The sequence below is a fragment of the Bombus affinis genome, chromosome 3 (genome assembly GCF_024516045.1).
Source record: "Bombus affinis isolate iyBomAffi1 chromosome 3, iyBomAffi1.2, whole genome shotgun sequence".
NCBI lineage: Eukaryota > Metazoa > Arthropoda > Insecta > Hymenoptera > Apidae > Bombus > Bombus affinis.
This window is the reverse complement of record NC_066346.1, coordinates 14775707-14801536: the sequence shown is the minus strand read 5'-3', so window position 1 is coordinate 14801536 and position 25830 is coordinate 14775707. Positions and strand designations below refer to the sequence as shown.

General features: G+C 35.7%; 1 protein-coding gene and 2 long non-coding RNA genes across 6 annotated transcripts in view; all 3 read right to left on the bottom strand.

Moving 5' to 3' along the window:
* Positions 1-25830, bottom strand: part of LOC126914800 (A disintegrin and metalloproteinase with thrombospondin motifs 3-like) — a 62882-nt gene that overhangs the window by 2694 nt on the left and 34358 nt on the right. The window lies entirely within an intron of this gene.
* On the bottom strand, positions 9047-11382 carry LOC126914843 (uncharacterized). Of its 3 annotated transcripts, none has more exons than XR_007709855.1 (4): positions 11151-11382; positions 10371-10495; positions 9810-9902; positions 9047-9175 (listed from the first exon to the last, which is right to left on the bottom strand). It is a non-coding gene; the product is annotated as an uncharacterized LOC126914843 (long non-coding RNA). The 3 variants fall into 3 exon arrangements; XR_007709857.1 differs by lacking the exon at positions 9047-9175 and adding an exon at positions 9223-9656; XR_007709856.1 differs by lacking the exon at positions 9810-9902 and having other exon boundaries at positions 11151-11380.
* LOC126914936 (uncharacterized) lies at positions 12972-15284 on the bottom strand. Its single transcript, XR_007709956.1, has 2 exons — positions 14678-15284; positions 12972-13699 (listed from the first exon to the last, which is right to left on the bottom strand). It is a non-coding gene; the product is annotated as an uncharacterized LOC126914936 (long non-coding RNA).

Genomic DNA, 25830 nt, shown 5'->3' with positions numbered 1-25830 from the left:
CACCACACCAACAGTATCCTATGCGCAGGCAACGCAAGGAAACGTAAACAACTCGAAAACACACAGTGTACACACAGAAAATAGAATTCCCACCCCACAAAACACAGACAACTTTACCAGACTCGAAAAACTTATCGAGAAGCAAACTGAGCAAATTAACAACTTGCTGTCACTACTCACACTCTTCATGGACAAATTCATATGCACAGAAGCAAAATAAAACCAATGCGAATAGCTCTGTGGAACGCCAACGGTCTAGCTCAGCACAAATTTGAACTAGAACTATTCTTAAAACAACAGCAAATCAATGTGATGCTCATATCCGAAACCCACTTCACCGACAAAAACTACGTCAAAGTACATGGCTACAACTTCTACCACACACAACACCCCAGCGGAAAGGCCCACGGCGGCACCGGAATCATAATCAAATCAAACATCAAGCACTACGAACTTCCACCATTCCAGAAAGACTACCTCCAAGCAACAAACGTAGCAATAGAAGACTGTCATGGTACAATCATCACTTCAGCTGTATACTGCCCTCCCAGACACTCCATCGCCAAAGAAGACTTCGACAACTTCCTGGACACCCTGGGCAATAGATTCATAGCCGGAGGAGACTACAACGCCAAACACACCCAATGGGGCAGCAGACTGGTTACAGTAAGAGGCAAAAACCTCCTCAACAGCATAATAACCAACAACCTCAACTACCTTACCACATACGAACCCACACACTGGCCCACCGACACAAACAAAATACCCGATCTCCTTGATTTCCTCATAACTATAAATATCTCGTCAAGAAACGTCCAAATCAATTCCTCGGCTGATCTCTCCTCCAACCATTCCCCCGTGATAGTAACAGTCATTTCAACAATCATCGAGAATACACCTAATGGCTCCATTCATAACCAACACACCAACTGGCAGCTCTTTAGAGAAGTCTTTACCCACACAACTTCAGCCTCAACCTCACTAAAAACCAATGAAGAAATCGAAGCAGTCACGGAATACCTAAACACGAGCATAATAAACGCTATCCGCTTCTCCACACCGGCAATAACGTCCATCAGCAATCACGAATACCCCCAGTACATATTAAAAAAAATAGCAGAAAAACGTAGACTAAGAAGGATATGGCAGACCCATAGAACACCGGAGGACAAACGCAAACTAAACAACGCAACTAGAAAACTATCCAAAACCATAAAAAACTACAATAATGACCGTTTTCACAAATATCTCGCCAGCCTGTCCCCCACAGCCGACTCTAACTACTCACTATGGAAAGCCTCCAGGAAACTCACGCGTCCCCCACAAATAATACCTCCAATCCGCCGTCCGCAGGGTGGATGGGCGCGTAGCCCTATAGAAAAAGCCAACCTATTTGCCAAACACTTGACTGAAGTATTTCAACCCCATTCCTCCATAGCTGCAGCGGACGTCACCGAATACCTGCACACTCCCTTCCAAATGTCCCCTCCTATTGAGCCCTTCACTTCTGCAGAGATTATACAAGCAATCAGTCGCCTAAACCCCAAGAAAGCAGCAGGTCACGACCTAATAGGAAATAAAGCAATCAAGGAACTTCCCATAAAATGGATTGCACTCGTCGCATCAATCTTTAACGCTATCCTCCGCCTTCAACACTTTCCCAAGGCTTGGAAAATCTCACTAATCACCCTCATCCCTAAACCCGGTAAACCAATATATGAAACCACCTCCTATCGCCCAATCAGTCTTTTACCTACCCTGTCTAAACTATTCGAGAGAATGCTCACGAATCGTCTCCTCCCACTCCTAGAAGAATTGAAAACACTCCCAGACCACCAATTCGGCTTCCGAAAACAACACTCAACAGTAGAGCAAATCCACCGCATAACCCACATGATCAGCCAAACCCTTGAAAAGAAAAAATACTGTTCAGCGGTATTCCTAGACATCCAACAGGCATTCGATAAAGTATGGCATGAAGGGCTACTCTACAAGATCAAAAAGATCCTACCCCATCCATACTACTCCATCTTAAAATCCTACCTAACCAACAGACAATTCATAGTTAAAAGCCTAGGCGCCTCTTCCGCAACATTCCCAATAGAATCCGGCATACACCAAGGTAGTGTCCTCGGACCCCTACTGTTCTCCATCTACACTGCCGACTTACCTATATCAAACGAGGTAACAATAGCAACATTTGCCGACGACACAGCACTATTAGCTACCCACGCAGACCCGGCAATTGCCTCATCCACTCTCCAGCGAAGTCTCGACTCCATGGAAAAGTGGTTCCAAAAATGGGGTTTTAAAATAAACGAAAAAAGATCCTCCCGTGTAACATTCACGCTCCGAAAACAAACCTGCCCCCAGGTCACCATTAACAACGCAATAATCCCAAGCAAGGACTCCGTAAGATACCTGGGCATGACCCTGGACAGGAGGCTAACTTGGAAAAAACATATCTCAGAAAAAACAAAGCAACTAAAGGAAAAACTAAGAAAATTCTATTGGCTCACGGGCCGACGCTCCAAACTAAACATACAGAACAAAATAACCCTCTACAAGGCCGTAATAAAACCTGTCTGGACCTACGGAATCCAACTATGGGGAACAGCAAGTAACTCCAACATTGAAATACTCCAACGCTTCCAATCGAAAACGCTAAGATCCCTATTAAATGCACCCTGGTATGTTACCAACGAAACAATCCACCGTGACCTCAAGATACCTACAGTCAAAGATAAAATACACAAGTCCAGAAGCAGATATAACACAAGAGTCAACAACCACCACATCCCATTAGTGACCCAACTACTGGACACGACGGACCAGATCCGCAGACTAAAAAGAAAATACCCTCTAGATTAAATCCTTAGTTTCTACTAGAACCAACAATATAAAACTATTATAATCCATGTCATTGTATCACGCCAAACTAAGTTACTGAAAATTCTCAACGAGAATTGATTGTAAATATTCTAATAAATAAAAAAAAAACATCTTCTCAATTGCGCTACCAAATACCTACGGACAAAATTGTTCTTATAAATTTATGAATATTATGTGTTTACGTATTTGAATGAAAAGTGTTTTTCTTCACTTCACTTCAATGTAACGAGACGTGTCTATCATGATTACACCGGTAAAAATTGAGACTAATTTGGAAATATATATATGGAAGCTAGAAGATGCTTATTGCAGACGTACACATAGCAAAAAACTAATGTACAATGTAAAGAGTATTTTTAAACATATGATTGATTAGGGGTAAAAATGCTGCTACTAAAAATATTGTGACTTATTTATACAATACATAATTAACTGTCCAAATACCGATGGTAATCAATAAGCATCTTATAATTCCTATTTACATTTATTTCAAAAGTTTCTTTCGTTTCATAAGGAAATAATAGATGCACGACACTTTTTGTTTTATATTATTTTATCGATTTATGTATGATCTATTTTGTAGTAATAGAACAAAACGAAAGAAACTTTTGAGACAGCCTAATGCATCTTGAAATTCATGAAAAACTTCAACAAAATATTCATGGAAAGTTTCTGTAAGCGTCCGAGTACTTTCGTGAGCCGTTATATGTATAATAATTCGTTACAATGTTAGTGATAGCTTGGAAAGTGAACTATTTTTATTATACATCTTTTTACTTTCCATATTACGCTCATAGATACTCTAAAACGCCGCGATACTAACTCTTATCTATCATGTTTACGAATGCCTATAATTTGTGAAACCGCTTCTGATTTTACGGAAATTTTGCAGTTGCTTGATGAATGAAACAGATTTGTTAAGAGAATCACATGTTATAGATACCTGAACTGTGATTTATTTAATATATCTTTTCTGATTTGTTATCCTGCAACATTTCCATGTTTTACGAAGAGGATGTTTAGCATGAAATCATGCTAATAAGAAGTTTTTCATGTTTTTCTTCAGGCTTAAAATATTTTTTAATGTTGTGAAAAAATTGGGTTGAAAATGAATAAAAGGGTGCAACAGGGTATTTAAACAAACTAATATCTCTTATATGAATAAGTCGAGTGATATGCTGTAAATTATTTTCACAAAAAGACACCCATTTTTATTATTGTTTTCTAAACAAAATTCAATATGATTTGTTATACCTGTAATAGGAAGTTTCTTTAACTAACATTTAGTTATCGATCCTATTTTTATTGAAGTTTAACAATACTGTTCAATATTAATAATTATTAATTTATAAGTGAAGGGTAATTCCAACGAAGAAAGATATCATTTGCAAACAAATAGTTTCAGATAAAATCAGCATTGGTACTGTAAATTTAAGATATTATAAATCTAATATGTATTGTATCGCAAAGCGGGATTCATGATGAAAAATTAAATATAAAAGTCCATGAAATTTCGCAAATTTAAACATCTCAGTTTGTACAGCTTTAATAAATGTGGACAAAAGTTTAGTCTATCTCTATATTTAAATAACGCATGATATTTAATTCTACAGTATAATTAAACAAAGATTCGAAGCTGAAAATTTCGAAATATAATTGAACAATATATCGTACAATAAATGTTATATGATGTTCTGTAAAGGAGAATTGCATTTTTATGAAGAGGATCAAAGATAAAAGAGATTTTTGTTGAACGATACGACCGTTTCGAAATTCCATTTTGATCTTGTGTATGTATAGTGTATCTCGTACAAAAGATATTACAACAAGCGTCCAGTCATAATGTGAAACATTAATCAAAATTTCTAATCTCGAGTGTTTCAAGCCCCAGAACTCATCTTAATAAATATAAGAAGGACAGATTAAATTCAATTTGATTTTTCTAATTTTCTCGTTAATAATTAAATATGAGCATCAATCAATCAATAGTTCATAATGCACGGTATAATGCGTGTATAACATTCATCTGATTTCAATTAACTTATGTTTAAGCAAAATAATTATTCGAACTAGTTTATCATTCACATTATTACACATTTTAATTGTATATATATCTAGTACAACATAGAAAGGATGTTTTAGGATTATGAGTATTCATTTAATTTTTAAGAAGAACAATAAGATTCAATACATGTACACAATAGTTAAAAATATGAAATCCAGTCGCTTTTACATTAAGTACCATTTCCTCGTAAATGAACATACAAAAGATAAATGTCAATAACTATAAATGCCTGTTTAATGTTTCTTTTTTGTTACGATTATATATGTAAAATTAGTTCTTGTAATGAATACTGCTTATAGGAATAAGGATTATTTTTCACTTGAAATAAGTTTGCTTTGATATTTTAAATGACTGAATAAAATGCGGACAAAATATTTTAACCATACACGTAAAGATTCAAGTACGTTACATACAATAACTATAAGAATATATTTTTAAAAACGTAAGAATTTGTACTTTAGATAGCAATGCGTTTAAAAGTTATTTTATGAATTCACTTTATTAATTACTGATTTAAAATCTCCAGCATTTTCAGTAAAATGTCCAGAAAGTAGAAGAAAAGTACAACAAAAGTAGAAAACAGTTAATTTTGTAATATAAATTTATAGTCTACCGAATTAATACTCATATTTCTAAAACAGGGTCTATACACTTTCAAAATTTCAATCAAATCATATGCATAGTATTTCTTTTATCTCATATTCTAATTTCACCACATTGAATTTTCTAAAGAAAGATGATCTATTTATTTTATATAACGCAAATCCTTTATTTTAGATATGCAAAGTCAAATATATTTTTGTCAATAAAGACACAAAAAATCTTAGATGTCTAAATGTCAGCTTTAAGAACAGTAGACTTGCCTGCCTTCAAACTTAAATGTCCTTTCCAGTAGTAAAACTTAAATAACATTAACAACGGCAGTAATATTTACACCTACAGATGGAGGATATTAGACTTCGATTAAAATACAAGTAGCTCAATAAATATGTGTCTAAGTACGATGGTTAAAGAATAACGATTCGTCATTCTTTATTCCAGCGCTTAATGCTATCCTTCTTTCAACAAATACAATCCTAGAACAATGCCGCTGAAGAGAAATGTTATACGTGAATTTATTTGCCTTTGCGGGACGAAGGTTTATTAAATTATTAAATGAAAATATTAAATGAAAATGAATATGTATAATTATGTGTATAAAAATTGATATATGTATGTATGTATAAAATATATATATGTATGTATATATATATATATATATATATATATATATATATATGTCGGGTTGGCGTTAAGATTAGAGTTAGGTTTAAGGGTGTGAAACGAATCCCTATTGGCGCTAGACGTGATCGTTATGCAATAGAGGAGATATTTACTAGTGCAAATATGACTATGATGGAATTGGTCAAGTAATCGCGATAATTAGATACTCGAGAAGCAAATGACAATGATCCTAGGCTCAATAACGAATCCGCGGTCAACGGGATGACGAACTTTACCCTTCGTTAGCGTCTAAGTTACACTGTATGTTAGAGCAAGGGGCAATTATTACGTATACGAAAGACAGGTCGATTGCCGATGAGATCGCACTAGAGAGAGTGGCTCTCCGTCGCGGTGACGCTGTCGAAGAAATCTATGATGGGTGTGCCCAAGGGCACGATCATGAGAGTGCCAAGAGATCATCGGATTCGCGGAGAAAAGTCTTCGTTCGAAGGGTGAGGGAAATTGAAGTTGCTGTTAATTGGTCAATTTCCATGTTGGTGGTTAGAGAAAGATATTAGCTGTCCTTGGGAAAAGTTGCTAGCGGGAAGCGTCGTTCGTGGAAGGATAGATTTCTCTTATCTTCCCGTAGTGGGGGCACAGGCTATTTGTCTACTTGAAAGACTTTGTATAATTGAAACTTAATATTCGTAGCCGGTCCTCGCCCAGCTAAACATATACTGTGAAGATGCGTTGGCATCTGGCAATCACCTTACCCGAAGGACAAAGTCTGCGTGTGGCGAGCCACGGGGCAGAAACCATTGAAACGTTTACCGTCGTGCCCTGTCCCAAGTATTTCTTTTAAGAAGAGCTATAGAATTACTTCATGCCTTTGTTAGACAAAACGTTCATCCCTTTGACCGCGGCTACGTTCGGCGACTGATTGTCGCCTCGAGCCCGAGCTCACTATCATAAATCTCAAATAAATACAGTCGGATCGAATGACAACAGTTTCTTAATACGGCTATGGTGAAATCTAAATTTCAATACTAGGGGTCTTCCCAAAGTTCCAAAGGGAAGGTTCCGGTGTTCTTTCATCTCCGACATATATATATTATTATAATGACTTATTTTAATAATGACTTAATTTGTATAGTAAAAACAGCTAAAATCTCATGTAAGATTGTTGGGATGTTACGTGATATTTCTGTTGCATCATTGATTATCGTTATACTTTGAAAAATAATTAAGGAAGCGAACAATGCGTGGACGATTATGGCAGTTTTATTAATAAACGAACGTTTAATAGAGAATATGGATTTACTGGATAAATAAATGTTTCATTAAATGTAACTGTTACGTGCAGAATAATATGTTGTTACATGTATGAACTAAAGTTGATGTAATACTCATATTATATTTATGGTTTCAAAGAATTAATAAAATCTGCTGAGATTCAAACGTATGCTCTCCCTTTTATTCTATGAGAATTAAACATTTGGAAGATTTTATGAAAATGCACTAAACAATCAGAAGCATCTGTTTCTCCTTTTCTTTTTCTTTTTTTTTTTTTTTTTTTTTTTTTTTAACATGTTGATTGCCACGCGATTTTTATACTTATTTTGACTTGGATAGATAGATTAAAGCGTACCATACCAAGACATTTTATTCTTGCAAAATATTCTAGTCTATTTGCGTACCTAAACACCTAAACACTCAACGTGTTGAAGAATTTCTGTGCAAAACAATTCCATCGCTTTGTCACGCTTAACGGCTCAATCATCGAAACATGTATCATAACGCACGAATTATGATAAAAAAGAAACTGTCTTTCGAATAAAAGCAATCCGTTTGCCAGGTGCGCTTAAGGATGTACAGGACGTCGACGGAGCAAGTGTACGAAATACAGCCGCTGGAGGGTAACAGTTCCGCTCAACGTTACACTCAACAGCCGAAACAACGATTCTCTGAAATGCCTACTCCGTCGGTTTCGCCGACGTCTTCTCTCCGAAAGCGCGTCTCGGAACTGCCAAGAGCCGCGAGTGCATCCGTTTCCGGTGCTGCGGGCATTGTCTGCTCTAATACGGATCTGATATCGATCCTAAGCTCGTTAGCGTCTTCCGCGACGGAAATCAACCGATGCGGCGAGGAAGCGCCGAGTTCGCGGGACGATAGCAAATCAAACTGGCCCGGAAAAACGACCGAACAGAAAGGAAGTCGATCGAAGAGCTTCCGTTCCAACAGCTTCGACGTGTCGACATTGCACGGAGCTAAAAGTAAGCTTAGCGGATCCTCGAAAGCCGCTATTTCGACCTTTATGGCTCCGTCGAATTGGTTCACGAAGAGACACCAACCGATGTCGAAAAAGCCGGAAGATTTGGTAACGGCCAGTTTAAGTCTCAAGTTCGATAAATCGAAGGTAGTGAAGGCCGTGAAGGAAACGTTGGGTAAAAAGTCCCCTAATAGCGAGGTCAAACACAAAGTCGTATTGGACAACACTAGTGGAACCAAAGTGGACGCTCAGCTAAGTTGTATTTCTCGTTACGATATCGTTTCTTGTTTAAGAGCCATCGTAGGTGAAAGGAGGAATGCAAGAACGCACATAATACGCAAAAATCTATGGCAGATTCAAAGTACAGTACTCGTTGTGATATTCGGTAAAGATAATAAGTTCTTCTATGGAGATTTCATTTTTCAAATTATTCTCGTACAAGTACATATTTGCATAAATAAATAACACACGGTCTCTGCGTAAATACCCAGGCCAGTTATAAATATTTCAGTTTGCCAACGATATCTCAACATGTGGGACACTCACATGCGTGCTACTTCGTGAGCGATGATAAAGGCGCTGGTCAAGCCTTCGTCTCGATTTAACGCGCACGATCTCGAAGGACCTCCTATATCTAATCGCGTCAACCATACAGCAACATCGTGATTTACGTCCTTCGAGGACAGCATCTTTCTGTTCCATTTGTTCACGTTCTCGAGAGATCGTCTGGCATCGCCACGGCGGACCTACGACAATTTATTAATATTTTCTTAATAAAAGCTAGCAAATATTACGAATATATTATATTTATTATTACATCATGCATTATATACTATATATAAATATTCGTCAATGATAATAAATATATGTGCAAGTAATCGTGTTGTTGATTGTAATCAAATGTAACTTGTAACGCTATTAGTATTTTAATCTTCCTGAAAAATGTTGAAATGTTGATTCAACAGCAGAGAAGAATAGCAGAAAAAGAAAAGTAAAAGGAATCGCAAGTGTCGTATATCAATGATATTATCATAGGTCTATAACATTAAATTAAGATTCTTAAGAGATGAAAAAGGTTTAATAGTCGATTATACAGATATTTCGGATACACGATAAATGCGAGGTTTGTCAATGATCCGTGAAAATTGTTTGTTTGGAAATTTGTTTCCAAGGGATCGTTCACGGTTGTCCAATTTAACAAAATGGAACTCGTTGCATTTTATCGATCTAGAACGTCATGCGCAGATATTTTGACCTATATAATTTATATACCATACACTGTACAGATAAGTAGAAAATAAAATAATTGACACTCGCATATGCGTATCTCAGATAGTTACTACTTTAGTTAAATGATTTAATTTAATGGAAATCGCTTACCATAACGTCTCGTTTTTCCGCGTATAAAATCATTCGTACGATCACTAGAATCATGTTGGATTCGAGCGATGGGTCCATGTAAATTGCACTGACCTAGGATTAAAATACGTACGAAAATGTAACAGGCGTTAAAACAGTATTACAGCCTTACAAATAAATTATTATTCAAAACTCTCGTAAATACATCGTATCTTATATAATTTTCCTAAAAAATTAATTTTATTCGTTATATTTATCTTAGGAAATGTACGTTATTAATCTCAACAGCATTGGAAAACCAATTACCGAATGGCTGAAATTAATCGATTACAAAATTCCATTACGGATAAATTATTCGCTGAACTTTTTAAAAGATACGTGCAAGCTTTGAACAGTGTAAACAGAAAATACAGAGCTTCCATCCGAATATACGATCGAGATGTTTGAAAGCAAGTAGCGTACCTTGAAAATACAGAGATACGCATAACTCTGCCCTATGTTTCCCGGTTGCTTGCGTACATATGTAGGAGAAGGTATTCTATATCTAAGTATAATAACAGAATTTCGTTTGGTATTACTTACGATGTTTAAAAGAGCCAAGATATATTGCTGTACTCGAATTCCATGAAAATCTACCACGGAGTAATCAGCAGCTATTCCAAGCTCTAGCCATCGTGGCGGCGAATCCTTAGCAGCTGGTCTTTTCTCTATGAAATGACTTATCTTAGAAATCGACTTATCTTCCACGAAATTAGAAAGTCTACTCGACTCGACTTGATAGCTTAAACGCATGATTATTAAAAGCATAAATTAATATCTACGAGCAAGTATTCGTGGAATAATTATTATGATATAAATAATTATTTCAAAAGTATAATTTCAAAAATATCAATTCGGTATCACCGTGAATTTCATCCTGCAAATTTCTTTAAAATTCTTGACAAATTTTGGTAAACGTATTCCTCCAGCAAATTTTTCTATTTTTCTATTTTTTTACATTAAATTAGGCAAGATAGATAAAGATTCGTGCAATGGACAATATACATATGTGTAATAGACAGGGAATAATAAAATAAATTAAAAACAGCGAAATATAGATGAACGTGTAGAAGATCAAGCGAGAGTGGAACGCAATAGGGAGAATAATTGTAAACCGAGTTCCTTTTAAGGCTGAAGATAAGCTATTCTTATATTACATGCTGTTATTATTACTTTTGTACACGATAGATTGGAATATCAGTACAATTTCTTTCTTTCAGTAATATTCGATGATTCGTTAATTTATTAACCGCTATATTGTACGTGGTAAGTAGAAAAGCAACGATTGTACAAGAATGGCATTTGGAAAAATATTTGACTTACTTGATAATCTGTTCCTTTGCCATTTAGGACCAGAGAAGTATCCAATTTCCTCGGGATTTGTTATTTTATATAGGTTGGGGTTGATAATCAATCTCGGATCCACTCGGATTGGTTATCACACCTTTTATTTTCTCTCTTATACAAAACACCAAATCACACAGCAAACGTCTAAACTCTCCCAATGCGTCTTAGCAATTAAGGCGTGGTCGACTCCTATGGCAAAAGAGCGTCGTTAGGAGTCGTACCAACATAACCCTAGTAACCTTTTAGTAACTAGCGGTCATACCAACTGAGCATTTCTCAACAGGATTTACGTCGATCGATAATTCTTCCACTATTGTATCGTTGTATTCTGTGGAGACATCGTCTTTTTCATCGTACAGAATCAATTTCTCAGCTTCTGGGTATTCCACGTCGAAGACGTCACCGGAAAGATTATAAAATCCCTTAACATCGTGGCTTAAGGAATCGCGTTTGCTTCGTTTCGACTTTTTCTTAATTTCTTCAACTTCGAATTTATTCGATTTCCCTGTAACCGAATTTTCAACGTTTTATCACGTTTGCCTGTCTTATCTTCGCTATTCTCGTTACGGATAAAATGAAAAAATAGTTGCAAAATTTCTGAACTTGTAAATACGACCAGACTGGAACGTATCAACGACATATACGGTGTCACAAAATTGTGACAAGTCAATATTCCAGTTGTTAGTTTGTTGAATTTACGCCACCGCTGATTAAACGTATCACGCTTTAATAGAAAATTCAATTTCCCAGCGGGGAAAATGGAATTTTGCGCTAATTAAAGTATTGCGCATTTGTACAAAATTCCATTGTTTTCTGTTGCCCGCGAAAATGCAATTTTACGACGGACATTTCAGACAAATTTCCATCAGACGGCTTTCCATCCGTAAAAAAGAATGCTATCTATAAAAGTATGATACAGTGCACTTACTTGATTGCAATGATATCTCAACGATTATTAACAGATACCAAGATGTCTCGACAGTTGCAAAAATCTTTTATAAATAAATTACACGTGGCTCGCGAATCTGTTTCAACGTTGCTGGAAACTTTTTGCGTATATGATATACGAAGCATTTCGAAATGATCATTGCAGCACTGTAGCGAGACACGCCTAACTTGATCGTATCGATGAAATTTCAAACGGATTTGGAAGTGTGCGTAGAAGTTATATTTATCAGGGACACGTACTTTCCAAAAATCATCAAACTATTCGAACAGTCAATTATTATTTAGTATGTTAATAAGCCACGATGTAATACTCTTAAAGAGTTAGAAAGAATAAATTTTCGGAAAATGGAACAATTTGACTTTCAAATGGCTCGTACGTGATGTAATCATCTGTTTGATGAACTTTTAATTGCTATCGTAGATAGGATCGTAAAATACTACGAATGTTACAGACATCGTCGTGATTTTCCTATAAAGTAACACACGACGCGTAGTCCGTTTGATGTTCGATTTGCTTGGCTCTTGTAATCCAATTTCAATAAAATTGTACAAAATGCACGTGATACGAAAGAAAATATAAAATATACAAAATACTCTTTACTTCTCTTTTTTTTTTCTTTTCAATCATATCCTCAAAAATATGAATTTGCATCAAAATCTACAGTCTATTTAGAATATTAGAAAGAATATTCAGACAGACGATGTATATAAAGGAGATACAAATTACGACGATGAGAGAACTCGCAAGATATTTGTATCTGTGAAATTGCAACTGTTGCGTCGATAAATATCTACGCCGATTAAATTTTTGATACACTTCGGATTCTCATCAGAAAACCAGTAATAACATATTTCTATTTCGTAATATATTTCTGATATACAGAGGATGCTCTCAAAAATATATACACCCACTTTAATTAAATGGTATCGTGAAATTGCTGCATCGTATTATTACAATTTTTATACAAATCTTCCTTTCCTTCAATTTTGTGTACATTTCGGATGTATTCCTTTCTTTTAATCCTATTAATGGATCGATAGATTTAATTTTATAAAATTGATTTTTTGAATATTTATACATTCCATATCTTTTTAAGCACCACGTCACATGATTCTTTCGGTAGAAATAACTGCGTAAAATTACATTTTCTCTGTACCTGGGAGCTTTTGCGCGGTGAATTTTATACGATCGAAGCCCCTTTTTCGAGTGGCGTGGGTGCTTCGGCATGGGAAAGTGCCTCTCCATTATCGTTTTAGCTGGCTGTTTCCATTTGTATAAAATCGTCGTTATTATCGTCTTTATCACAACGAAACCATCCCATTACATCAGTGTATTTAAGGTTTCCCCACAGTTACCCCATCATTCGAGCAATCCACGTGCTTTACATAATTCTCAATATCACGTTTCCATTTTCTAACATCTGTGACTGTAGCTTTTCCAACGTCACGTACTCTTGATGAATTCTATCGCCGATTCTTACACCACCTCCCACGTTTTTAATTAAATTGTATTTTCTTTCTGTACGACTGGAACGTTGTTAGTTTCATACCAAATTCTTATTTATCGGAATTCTATTCTATTCTATTCGAACAGAGAAAAGAATGTGTAGATTTTTTAAAAAGAAACTGTTTTTTCGAGCTATCGCGGGGAGACGCGGTCGTTAGAATACGCGTCAACGGGAGTCGTAAATTCCCGTTACGATTAGAATGATCGACACCACGAATAGTTCGATCCCCGTATTTCGATTAAGATAATAGGGGTGATTCAGGTATGATAACACTGTGGCTCACAGAGTTAAAATATATATTTCCAACACTTAGTATACACGATTGAATAGATATAAACACTTAATAACTTATCACGCTGCAATAATATAGATATGAAAGTAACACGGTATGAGACTTAATGTTAGAAGTTAGATCTTTGACTGTGGTAGGAAATTCTGAGAGATATAGAAACGGTGAGAGTTATAGGGAATGCAGGAACTCTAGTCACCGTGAGAGACGATGGAAAACTCTGAAGCTTATTCTAATGTAAATACGGAGGAAAGCTTGGTATGGGTGTGCCCTTTGAACGAAGAACGCGGATTCGTTGCTTACATTTTTAGTTAGTAAAGTGAGGGCAACAATCCGCGATGTCGATTGGTTGGGACCAATGTTAGGAAGGAAGAGAGGAGGAAGAAACCTCCTACCAACTTGGGTCCTAGGCGACATTGTTTACAGGGAAACTCAGATTTTTCGTTAGGTATATCTCCGCTTTCTTCGTAATTCTGAAGAGCACGTAATAAACCCAAGGACCTTTCTAAAAACCGGCCGAAAACTCTTCTGGAATTAGAAAGTCTTTTCTGGCAAACAGATGTGCTTAGACCATGTGTGCGAACAATGCAGCTAGAATTGCAACTTTATAGTGGGTCCTTGGGCCTCTGGAGTGTTAGAAGGACGGCAGATAGACCGTTGGTTGGCAAGCCGCGCGGGATGGCGTGCAGATGTGTTGCGCGACAGAACAGAAACTTATCCGTCACTGAGAAATGTTAGGTTCGACTGATAAAACGTACAGACACCAGAGTATTCGTGGGAGCAGTCGAACATCAACGATTCTACGATCTCGGCATATTCCACCTCAAACGCGATTCCGTAAAATTCAAACTAATCGTCCAGCGAGCTGTTCCATGTTTTCCAAACTGAACAGATCGTGAGCATCGGCCAGCGATATGGGAAATGAAGATAATTTCCAATTGTTCGTAACATCTGACGATCATTCGACTTAAAACATAGTTCTCGCGGTCGCGGCAAACAAGTTACGCAGGCAATTTGTCAGCTGTCGAACGAGAGAGCTGGCTGGTTGTACTGCGTTGAAGCAGAGCGATTCGAAGAACGGCAGAGACGCGAAAGGGAAGCGTTCACCGAGAATACGTCCGTTTCGTCTTTCTCGTTAGACGGTGGAAATGAATTGGCGATTTCACCATGAATACTACAAAGGAAGTTAACGCTGTAACTGGCGCGAGTTTCGCGTGAAACGTAGCCTTTGACGAGGTGAAAGCCGGTTTGTTTGCGCGTCTCGCCGAACAAATCCGATAACTAAAATTGTCTGACGAAATTGTTTTACACGAGCCGTGTTCTCGGTAACGCTAGCGGCTATTTAATCAAAATTGTCGGCCGCGTTTCTCGTTGGCCGTTCGATCAACCAACGTGTAATTAAAATGATAATCTTAATAGATCCTCATGGACATAGATAGCGAGGCTGGCAGTTGGCGAAGCGAGCTAAGCAAATAGCGAATTATATCGCGTGTTATAACTGGATCGTGGAAGTTTGCGCATATTTTTACACTGATAAATTAACCCTGCTGCTGATCCTCTAATATTTCTCGTTCGATCTCATCTATTACAAATAACAGATACGTAAGACAACATAGGAAAATATATAAGTAAATAGTATCGCGAATAATTACGAATAATTGCATTCATTTTCGTTAAAGGTAAATTATATTGTATTTACGTGCCAAGGATAGAACTGAAATTGCCGCTGATATTGATTTATTCTTGTTAAATTTCAATGTCAGAATAAAAAAGTTTAGCAGTTAGCGGTTGCGACCTCTTTGAAAAGCGTGTACCTAAAAGTGTGTCGCGAACAGTAAGCGATGGCGAGTATACTCGTCGAACACGGAATACGGGTGGCTGTTATAATATAGAATTAAGTTGTTACGAAACGACTGTTTTATTTTTCAATTTAGTACTGACAGGGCTCGTCGTAACGTAAAATACTGCCATCTCTTCGTGACGAGTATACTCGTGGAAAACAGCCAATTGGTTAAACCAGGACCAGATCACGATACCGTTTAAAGATGAAATTTGTAGAATGGTTAGAGTTAGAGAATATCGGAACTTTGTATTATTATAACGTTTACCATCGCTGCGCTCTCGATATTAACCCTTAACTGCTGCTCTGGGACTCCCAGACGATATAAACATCCGCGTAACTTCGCTCTCGAGTGTCACGACCGGCATACTTCAAATCCGATGGACCGATGATGGAGATAGAGATGTGGCGGCCTTGGCGACAATGTATATCGCCGAAGTGCCTAATGAGTCATCTGTATCCTAACGGTCCTTCCACCGAATGTCCTAGAAGTGTGACAACGGTCACGTACGCCTACAGGGTAGTGGGGATATTGAGGGATGACAAACAAAGAAGAAACAGATGTTACCGAAAGTCAAATTGTAAGAGTTTCAGTCTTGGAAAGTCACGGCTGGAGCTCAGAACAAAATCGCAGTCAGTGTAAATTCAGAAATAAATTCTCTCGTTTTTTTTGTTATCTTAATTTTTTCTTTTCGTTCGAGCCTCCTGCTTTTTATTTTACGTGACACGAGCAACGCGTGATGTCAAGTGTCTTGGTAATTTTCAATTAAGTCGCCCCTTATGACTATAACTTATAACTTCTGATCTTTGTTCCGTATAGGAGTAATTGAGAACGTACAACTTTCCTTTCGCTTTGTTTCGTCTTGTCCATTATGGATGAAAATGCGATTATAGTTACGAAACGAATCATTCTTCGTTGATCGCGATACAATGGAAATGTTTACAGCGAACGTTCCCGAGTGCTTCGAATAAAGAAAGAACGATGCAATACGATACTCTTTGACTTATAAATAACTTTCCTTTGAGACCAATCGGTGGATCAATTTTCTGGCTCCGCAGACGCAATGTTACACGTAATCCTAGGAATCGTGAAGTTTTCAGTCTTTTCTAATATTATTTTTCAACTTGAAATTCAATCTATTGGACGTAGGAATATTTTTACTGTAAACTATTAGAAAAATGTCCATCGTATAATCGACGAGCATCGCGAGAGTAATATCCAGGCTTTAAATTCTAAAGGCTCGTTACCGTACAACTGTAGTAGGCAACGTCGTTGCTCTAAACACGTACGTAATTTTGTTCACATTGTATAACCGATAACTATTTTCTTTTTATTATTTCTTTTTATTCGAATGTCCCTCAGCTTTCGCTTTACCACCGTACATCATCCCTACGTCATGCACCGATACTATTTTTCTTTTACACTGTGACACTTACTTGTCTGCTTGACCATGCGATCCTGATCATCATGCAAATGGTCCAAGACTGTTGTCGTAATACTCTACGGAATAACTAAAATTGTTGTATCGTTCTAACACGTTATAGATTTTATTAAAGAGGAACGTTTACTCGATAGAAGACTCAGATTCATGAAATAAGACACCGGTTTTCCCTGACGCCACTTTACGATATAAATAATTAAACTTTTTCTCCCTCGTATATGGAAAGCTTAAAATACTTTTCCTGTATTATCTATGCCAAATCTCCTGTCAATTTCGTTACTAAAATAAATGTTACAGTTATCAGCAATAATCGCTTGCACTCGACTATACGTTTCTTTAATTAAAAATTTATCAAAGCGAAGTCTTCGATTCTTTAAATTCTGCAAAATTTGATAAAAACGCGCAATGACTCGAAACTTCCGACGAGTAATGTACGCGAAAGACTCTGTATACTCGTTAGGTCGTTCCTCAAACGAGAAACAGATCGAACTGTTCGCGTTCGAGTCAAACGTAAAGGGAAAAGATTAAATTTCCTAACTTTCCGTCGATAGGATCTTCATCGACGTTTATGACGGTTGACTTCTCTTAATTAGCGAAGCTTCAAGCTTTCGATATTTCCAAGTTTCAATAATTCTCATTCTCCGTTCGCCTTTCAATGACCGTTATTAGCGTGAGCGTGTGTCAATAATCAAAGCGAACGATGCTCTTTTGAACCTTCCTTTCCTCTTCCATTCGTCTTCCTTTTCAGAACGGAATAATGGCTAGATCTACTTTACTCGTTGCGCTGATTTAACGAGTGCGTGTTTATTCTCTCTTTATTCTTCGTCTGCTTCTGCCCTCGCGTCTGTTGAACATCGATTCGATTGCTGAACTCGACTGTGTGATTCTCCTATCAGGAACGACATTTGCGTCGGAATATACATGTTACGGTCGTTCTTTAAAATTCTTCTAAATTAAAAGTTCCTTAAAACTCTCCTAGCTGCAAAGTTCTTCTCCTGAAAGAGTCGCGGTAAACGTGGATATCTGACGTTACGCGTTCGTTAACGAGCATCTCTTATGTCAAATATTACAAAGCAACGATTTACCCAAAATATAGAAATATCTTCCGAAATAGCGGACTCATCGTTAGATTATTAGATCGCGGATGTTCGTGCATTTGTGGGAATTTTAAAAATGCAAAAGTCCATGAAACGTTTAGGAAACGTAGAGGATGAAATAAATCTCTATCCGTTTCGGTTTATTCAGTCGTATTCGTGAAAGTAGCAAACTGCACGAACATACGTATATTATTATTATTATATCTTGTTTTTGCGAAAAGCATTTCTCTTGCAAGCATTTGCCTTTTATATTTCTTACTTTTGGCGTTCCGCGTACTTATAGGAAATTGCAGCTTAATCGTTGCAATAAAACTTATCGCTTTCTATTTTCCGTTTCTGCACATCTTCGTAAATTTATCGTATTAGCGACGTGAAGTATAACGGACGATTGATCGTAAATTGAAATCACAAATTCCCCATCGACCATTTCACAACAGACTGCCGCAGTTGCATGTTTTATAGGGGTGAATAGCCGCAGAGAAATCGATTCCAGTTCTACAAGGGACAAGTGTTATTGCTTTCATTTGAGCGCTCTGCCTAAGTATATTGTTCGTGGATTTACTGCAACAATGTTTGGGATTCTAAATTGCAACCTCCCAAGAGAAAACTTCGAAATGCTCTAAATATCGTATCGGCTACTTTCACGTAATGATATATTTGTTTTTTGACAAATAAATAAAGAAAAGAAAAGAAGAGTAAAATACACATCGAGAGTATTTTACCTGGAATACGTATTCAAGGATTATTTGCAGATTTTTCAGACCAAAGATACTTTTGTAAAGTGTATAATCATTTATCTGGAAAGTATTAAAAGTATTTCGTTTCTAGTAGGATTATATAATATCAATATCGTATTTAGGAAGTTGTGAAATTGCGAACTTATTAATAGGAAACACCATATAGATACAGAGAATGAAATTACTGATCGATACGGAGGATATTAATTCATTTAATATCTTGGCGATAGCAGATGATCGCTTTGCAATTAATCAGTACTCTGCAATTTATAATTGGATATAATGCAGTTAATTATTTAAATCAATTGTTACGTGTGTAAAGATTGATAGCAGGTATTTATAACTTTTCTGCGATTTTCACATTAAGCATGATGAAGCAGTTGAATGATTAATTGATTCTCTTTAACATAGCCATGAGGGAGACGAATTTTTTTAAAAAGAAATATTCTCTTACCAACTACCGTCGGCAAAATACCGAGCGTAGGATTAAACTGTTAGTTGTGAAAACTATTAATATTAAATTAACGTTCGTTGGGACGATATTCGTTGGAATTATATTTTCAAAGTCTCATCTTTATGTATACTACCTGAAGTATAATATATCTGCAAATAGTGAAATATAAAATAGTGAAATGACGATGTTACAGTAAAAATTGTTTTATCGTACAAAATTGAATATCTTTGTGTATTTGCTACGATATAATTATTAAAAAGAAGAAGAAACTTTCGATCATGAGAAAGATGGAATATAATGAAATATATTCAGACATTGAATAAAAATTTTTATTTTCATTTCGGAGGATGGAACGAACACGAAATATGCAGCAAATTTTGCGAATATTTCAAAATGAAGGAACTGCGCAAATATAAATATTTGCAAGTTAATTGCACTTAATATGGAACACCTGACTTTAAAAGCTTCCCAAAAACAGAAACATGCTTTTCTTTTCAATTGCTTTCGAGAAATTAATAAGTCCTTTCTGTGTCGCTTTATAAATTCTTTTAACATCGATATTACGTTTTTTCCTAATATTAAATTCTAACAATTTCTTACAATTTTTCAGCTGAAAGTTGTATTAAAATAATTTTGGCAACTGCTGAAAATTGTTGAAATTGTTGCACCAAGAGCGTAATTTCTGGGAAGAAAGGGTCGATGAGAACTCAAATCCTTCCGGGACTGCTTTGCTCGCTCTATTAAACAAACATGTTTAATGATAAATCATGCAAAAAGTAATATTTTTTACGTTCATTATTTAACACAACTCTCAGAAAAATTTTATAGGCTGTCAAACGTAACAATCAACTGCATTCGATCAACGCATGCTTTCATTTTTAAGGAAATATTTCATTTATTATTTGCGTTATTACTTTAATAAACGTTTGCTATACCGTTAACGTTCATATCTATAAACCAACGTTTACTTACAGCTTTACCCTTACATAACGTCAATCTTCGAAAGAATTACGGATTTTTATTATACAATATATTAATCTTAGTTATTATAACGTTAAGTTATTAGCAAAATTACAAGATTGAAGTTACCAGAAGAAAAAAAGCGAGGTGTTCGTTTCCTCTTTTACAAATATAGAAGAGGAAGGTTGCTTAAGAATGATTAAAACGTAAAATGAAATTCTAATTAAATAAACGCCGTATTACCATTTTTCTACTATAGTTTCGAGTAAATTCCGCGCACTAATCGTATTTCTCTACGGCACAATAATAACATTCTGTTAATCAGTCTTTGAAATGTCACCGCAAATGTTCCATGTGCAACGTGACGTGTATTCCGTGATAATTTTCTTAAACTATATGAAGTTAATGTAAATTCGAGCTATCGCGGGGAGACGCGGTCGTTAGAATACGCGTCAACGAGAGTCGTAAATTCCCGTTACGATTAGAATAATCGACACCACGAATAGTTCGATCCCCGTATTTCGGTTAGGATAATCGGGGTGGTTGATGCGGTATAACACTGAGAGTCACAGAATTATAATAATATATATTTCCAACAATTAGTCTACACGATTGAAAAGATATAAACAATTAACAACTTTATCGCACGCAGATAATATAGATGTATACAATATAGAGCAAGGCTCTTACAATTGAGCTTAGTCTCTTGGTGGACGTAGCACGATATTATACTTAATAAAATAAGCGAATGTTTGGCTATGTCGCGGATCGACTTGAATTGGCGTTCAGAATTTGACTCAAAGTGTAACGTTCGACGCGTCACAAGGAACTGATCGACTTTTGATGATTTCTTTGTCTCATCTTTAAGACGACCCCCACTATACTTAGGTCACGCCACCGTTCGCGCCTATGATCACGTATGTCTGTTCTTGCGTGGAAAACGTAACGGACCAAATTCGACGTTTCGAGAACTCGCTGCTTGGCGACAGCTATGCGCTCGTCGATACATTGTATATGATCCGGCGGTCAGATAAGACGATCTGACTGAGACATTGTAGGGCCGCGAGTGACGGTTAGAAAATACAGCCTGTGTTAAGCCTCGTGGCGTAACATTAACGTTTATAACATTCTATAAAGTAATAAGCAAACTAAATGAATAGCCTTCATCACGCTGTATATCCTGTTTGCATATTTAATATTAATATCAAAGCTTCCATGCAAAAAGATGTTGTATTTTGCAAGCGTATTTTATTACCGAGTGCATAATAATTCATTAACAATCCCCACGATTTATCGTCACAGTACGAAAGTACGTTCAATAATTTACATTCTGTTTTTAAACAGCCTGTTGTAGCTATACTTTGTTTTCACGTATTTCAAGTAAACATATCATCGATAAATACACCAGTACAAACGCTATTATATCGATGCAAACGTTGAAACATTTTCGTCATGGTGAAATGTATTTGGTACATCAATTTTAGCGAATTCAATTAATGTATGACGAATGTTAAGCATTTACTTTGATTCGTTGAGTTTTAAGAATGAAATTAATTAAAATTTCCTTCAATCAAGGTAGATGTAATTTTAACAGAAAATTCCATTAAATTTCTATAAGTATTTCTGTAGTATCGGAAAAAGGATAGGATTAGGATGATTTAGATTTGTAAAATTCTCCTAATACTATTTATTAAGATAAATAAAAATAACAGAGATTAAATGGACAGAGAACGATAAATGTTCAAATTGAACTAAAACACAAAAGTCTTATTCCGTTCAAATCATTCTCGCAACTCTATAACTAACAACTCGATCTCTCTACAACGCTAGCAACTCTACAACTCTCGTCTTCGGCATCTGCACTCGCACGCTCTCGCTTCTCAACTCATACTGCACGCCTTTTGAATTCGTTCTCGCTGGCGTCTCAACTAACACTACCCTTAGCGTCTCTTTGTTTTTTCTCGTCCCATCGAACACGTGTCCCGAAACCCCGTGGCCAGAGTCACGCAGGCTCTTTCCACAAAACTGTCCACTTGAAAGGACCGACGACACATTGATGTACTCGACGGCGCCACGGCTCTCGCCACTTTGTATACGGTTCGGCCGATATCTTGGGCCTTTTGCCCACGATACTACATTTCTAATGGTTACTCTTATCCCTATAGATAAAAATTAAAAAGCAAACTATCCTATAAAAATTAACAGATAAGATTATTTTTTCCTGTTAATTTCTATGCCATAATTGCCTCTTCGATTCCCTATTTCTCTACGATTTATTCGTCTCGTACACAATTTTAACGTAATATTTGTAACAACAGACAGAGATACTTAGTTAGATTTAACACGATTCTTTTTTTTCGCTTTTGTTAACAAATTATTCGCAGACCGCAGCTCCTCCTTCGATAAATTTTAATTCTCATTACGTGTACGTACATAAAACGTAGCGAGTACGAAACAATCACAGAATAACGTGATCTTCGATGAGATGCGATGTTTTAATAAGTTCTGATAATAGATGCATCATTAAATATGTAATTGGAAATGGTTGTTAATCGCGAGCATTAAATAATAATGTAATTTGAAAATAAATTAAATTCGATATATTTATACCGAATATATTAAAGACGTTTTAACATCGACATATTCAACATTTACTACTATTTTCCAGGCACAATATCTTCTTGTCGTTACGTATTTGAAACCTCCATAATATCTGAATTTATTTTAGCGGACACAGCAGTATGTAAAAGTTACATTAATAAAAAAAAAAAAAAAAACAACAAATCGCGATTATCTTCGTTAACTTACAAGATACGTATTATTAAATATCCAAAGAACAATTCTAAACAATTTTGCAGAAATAACATTCCAAACAAATATAATACTTATTAATTGATATATTAAATTCGTCGGATGCAATTTTTTAATCGCACATGAAACAAACGTATATTTCTCATTTCGTTGAATTGTTTTCTACATTTAAATTATTCCTGGATAGATGAGAATTATACGAAACTCACGAAATAAGGAAATAAGCAAAATAAAAAGAAAAAAAGAAGAAAAAAGAGAAGAAACTGGTAGATTTCACTTATCGTTAAACTTATATTCTTAAACCAAGTTAAACTTAGTTCGCCATCTTCGTGATATCACGCAATTCAACAAACTGTCAGATGCAAATACAACGTTAACATAGAATTGTAACGATAAAAGTTATATTCGAAGTTATGGTAATCTCATCTGCTATGACTCATCATTGTGCAACTGTAACTTATACCATTAACAAATCTGTATTTTCAGCCACGTTTCTAACTATAATCGTACATTCCATGTACATAAGTAATGTCCACATTGAGGAACGTATAACGCTTAGTTAATAAATTCGAAACCACATCGTTCGCGTGTAGTCCACGTGAACTATATTTGAATTGTGTTAAAATGGCAATTTGTAAATTTTATACGTCATATCGAAGGGATTAAGGATATTGAAGGAGAATACATAAATATTCGAGTCGCGTACATAAGTCTTAATATTACGAGCATAAATCTCCAAAATCTTCCGAATCTCCGTCGTATCTCAGCCACGTGAAATTATTTTTCATAATCTTAGTACGTTATTGATCTACGATATAGTAAAAGTTCTACACAATAAGTAATAAGCTTTATACAATAGCTCGTGGTTGATAACTCCGCTAAAGACGTTAAATACAATTTATGGCAACAAAATTTTATCCTATTTTAACAGTTCGTGGAAATAAAAATCGACGGACTTATGCAACCTCCAGTTGGCGAACAAATTAACGCAAGTTCCCAACGAATGAAACGCGAATAATGAAATTACACGAATACCGAGGAACGAACTTTAAAATTCCACGTATCGATCGAATCGACTGTTATTCATTGAATTTCCCAGGATCGCTAAAATAGGCTAAATCTCACGGGCCAAGGAATTTCCGACGATATGAAGGAATTAGGTAACGTTGTCGGAGAAGAGTGCGCGAATGTAATACAATACCTTGGAAAAGTAAAACGTTTCTTTTAATAATGTAAATGGGCTGAAAAATATTGCGGCAGAAGCGAGCAATTACTGATTCTACGTGAAAAACCGAGTGGAAAATGTGGAATAAAATTTGTAAAAATTTCAGTACACCGGTTAAATCCTCAATTTCGATCCTCGGATGAAAAAAAATTAATTGTAATAAATCATACCAGGTGTTTTTCCTATCTTTCTTATCTTTCACGTAGAATCACACTCTGTGTTTCTATTCGATCTATTGGCCAAAATCTATAAAATTCACGTGGCGATCAACGTATCGATGCATTCTGTCAATTAAAAAAAGAAGATATAGCTTAACGTAGAATAATCTTTTTTATTGCGATAGTGATGGAAATTTCATTATCGAGATTAATCGTGACCTTGTTGAAAGTCTGATCGGCGCTATAACGAAAGAGTAGTTAGGCGAGCGGAATCACGGCGTGGAATGGAAAAGCGTGAGAAAGTAGTCTCATAATGTAATTAATGATCGAGGAATCGAAATTCTGTCGTATTTTACAGCGAGGATAAGAACTACTCAAGCGACAATCGAATGTCACTTAAGCGCTCTGGAGATGGAATCAATTAGTACTTGAGTGGCGTTAATTCTTGCGCGAAGATAAATTCTCGCAAACTATTCGAAAAATAAGGATTAAAAGGTTTTTACATAGGGAAGCGTAGGATTGAAGCTTAGGATTTAATTTTGACGCGAATAAATGAAAGTTTAAGAATCGAGATTTAATTGAAATAAAAGTAGGATCGTTAAATTAAAAAACGTGAATAATTCTCAATTTTTGTCGCATATGAAGTATAGACACAAGTCTTTCAAATAATAAAATATTTAACCAACGTTAAATATTTAACTATAACGTGAAAGTAATATAAATGTAAATGAATATCGAACATTCTGAATTATAACACCAATTAATCGCATGCTAATTAATATTTACGAATCATAAGCGAAACACGATGGAAAATCGAAATTCGATATATATATTTCGAACCGTAAAAATAAGATCAGTAGAATGAACATGAGTTGGTGTACACTAGTTTTTTATTAAATGAAAAATAATTGATACGAATAGTAATAATAATAGAATATTTCTTAATTAACTTTTTCATTAATAGATATTATGTTTACATATATACAAATAAATATAATTTTCTACAAATAATATATATGTTATCAATTTAGGATATGAGTATAAAATTTCTCACCATGTCACAAATTTTCCCGAACGTTATTTTTCGCATTTGAACTTGCAGTTGGATACTACGACTATATTTCTTATATTTGTTTACAAGTTTAATAAAACTATTTTACGCTATGGCTTCGCTTGTTACTTACGGC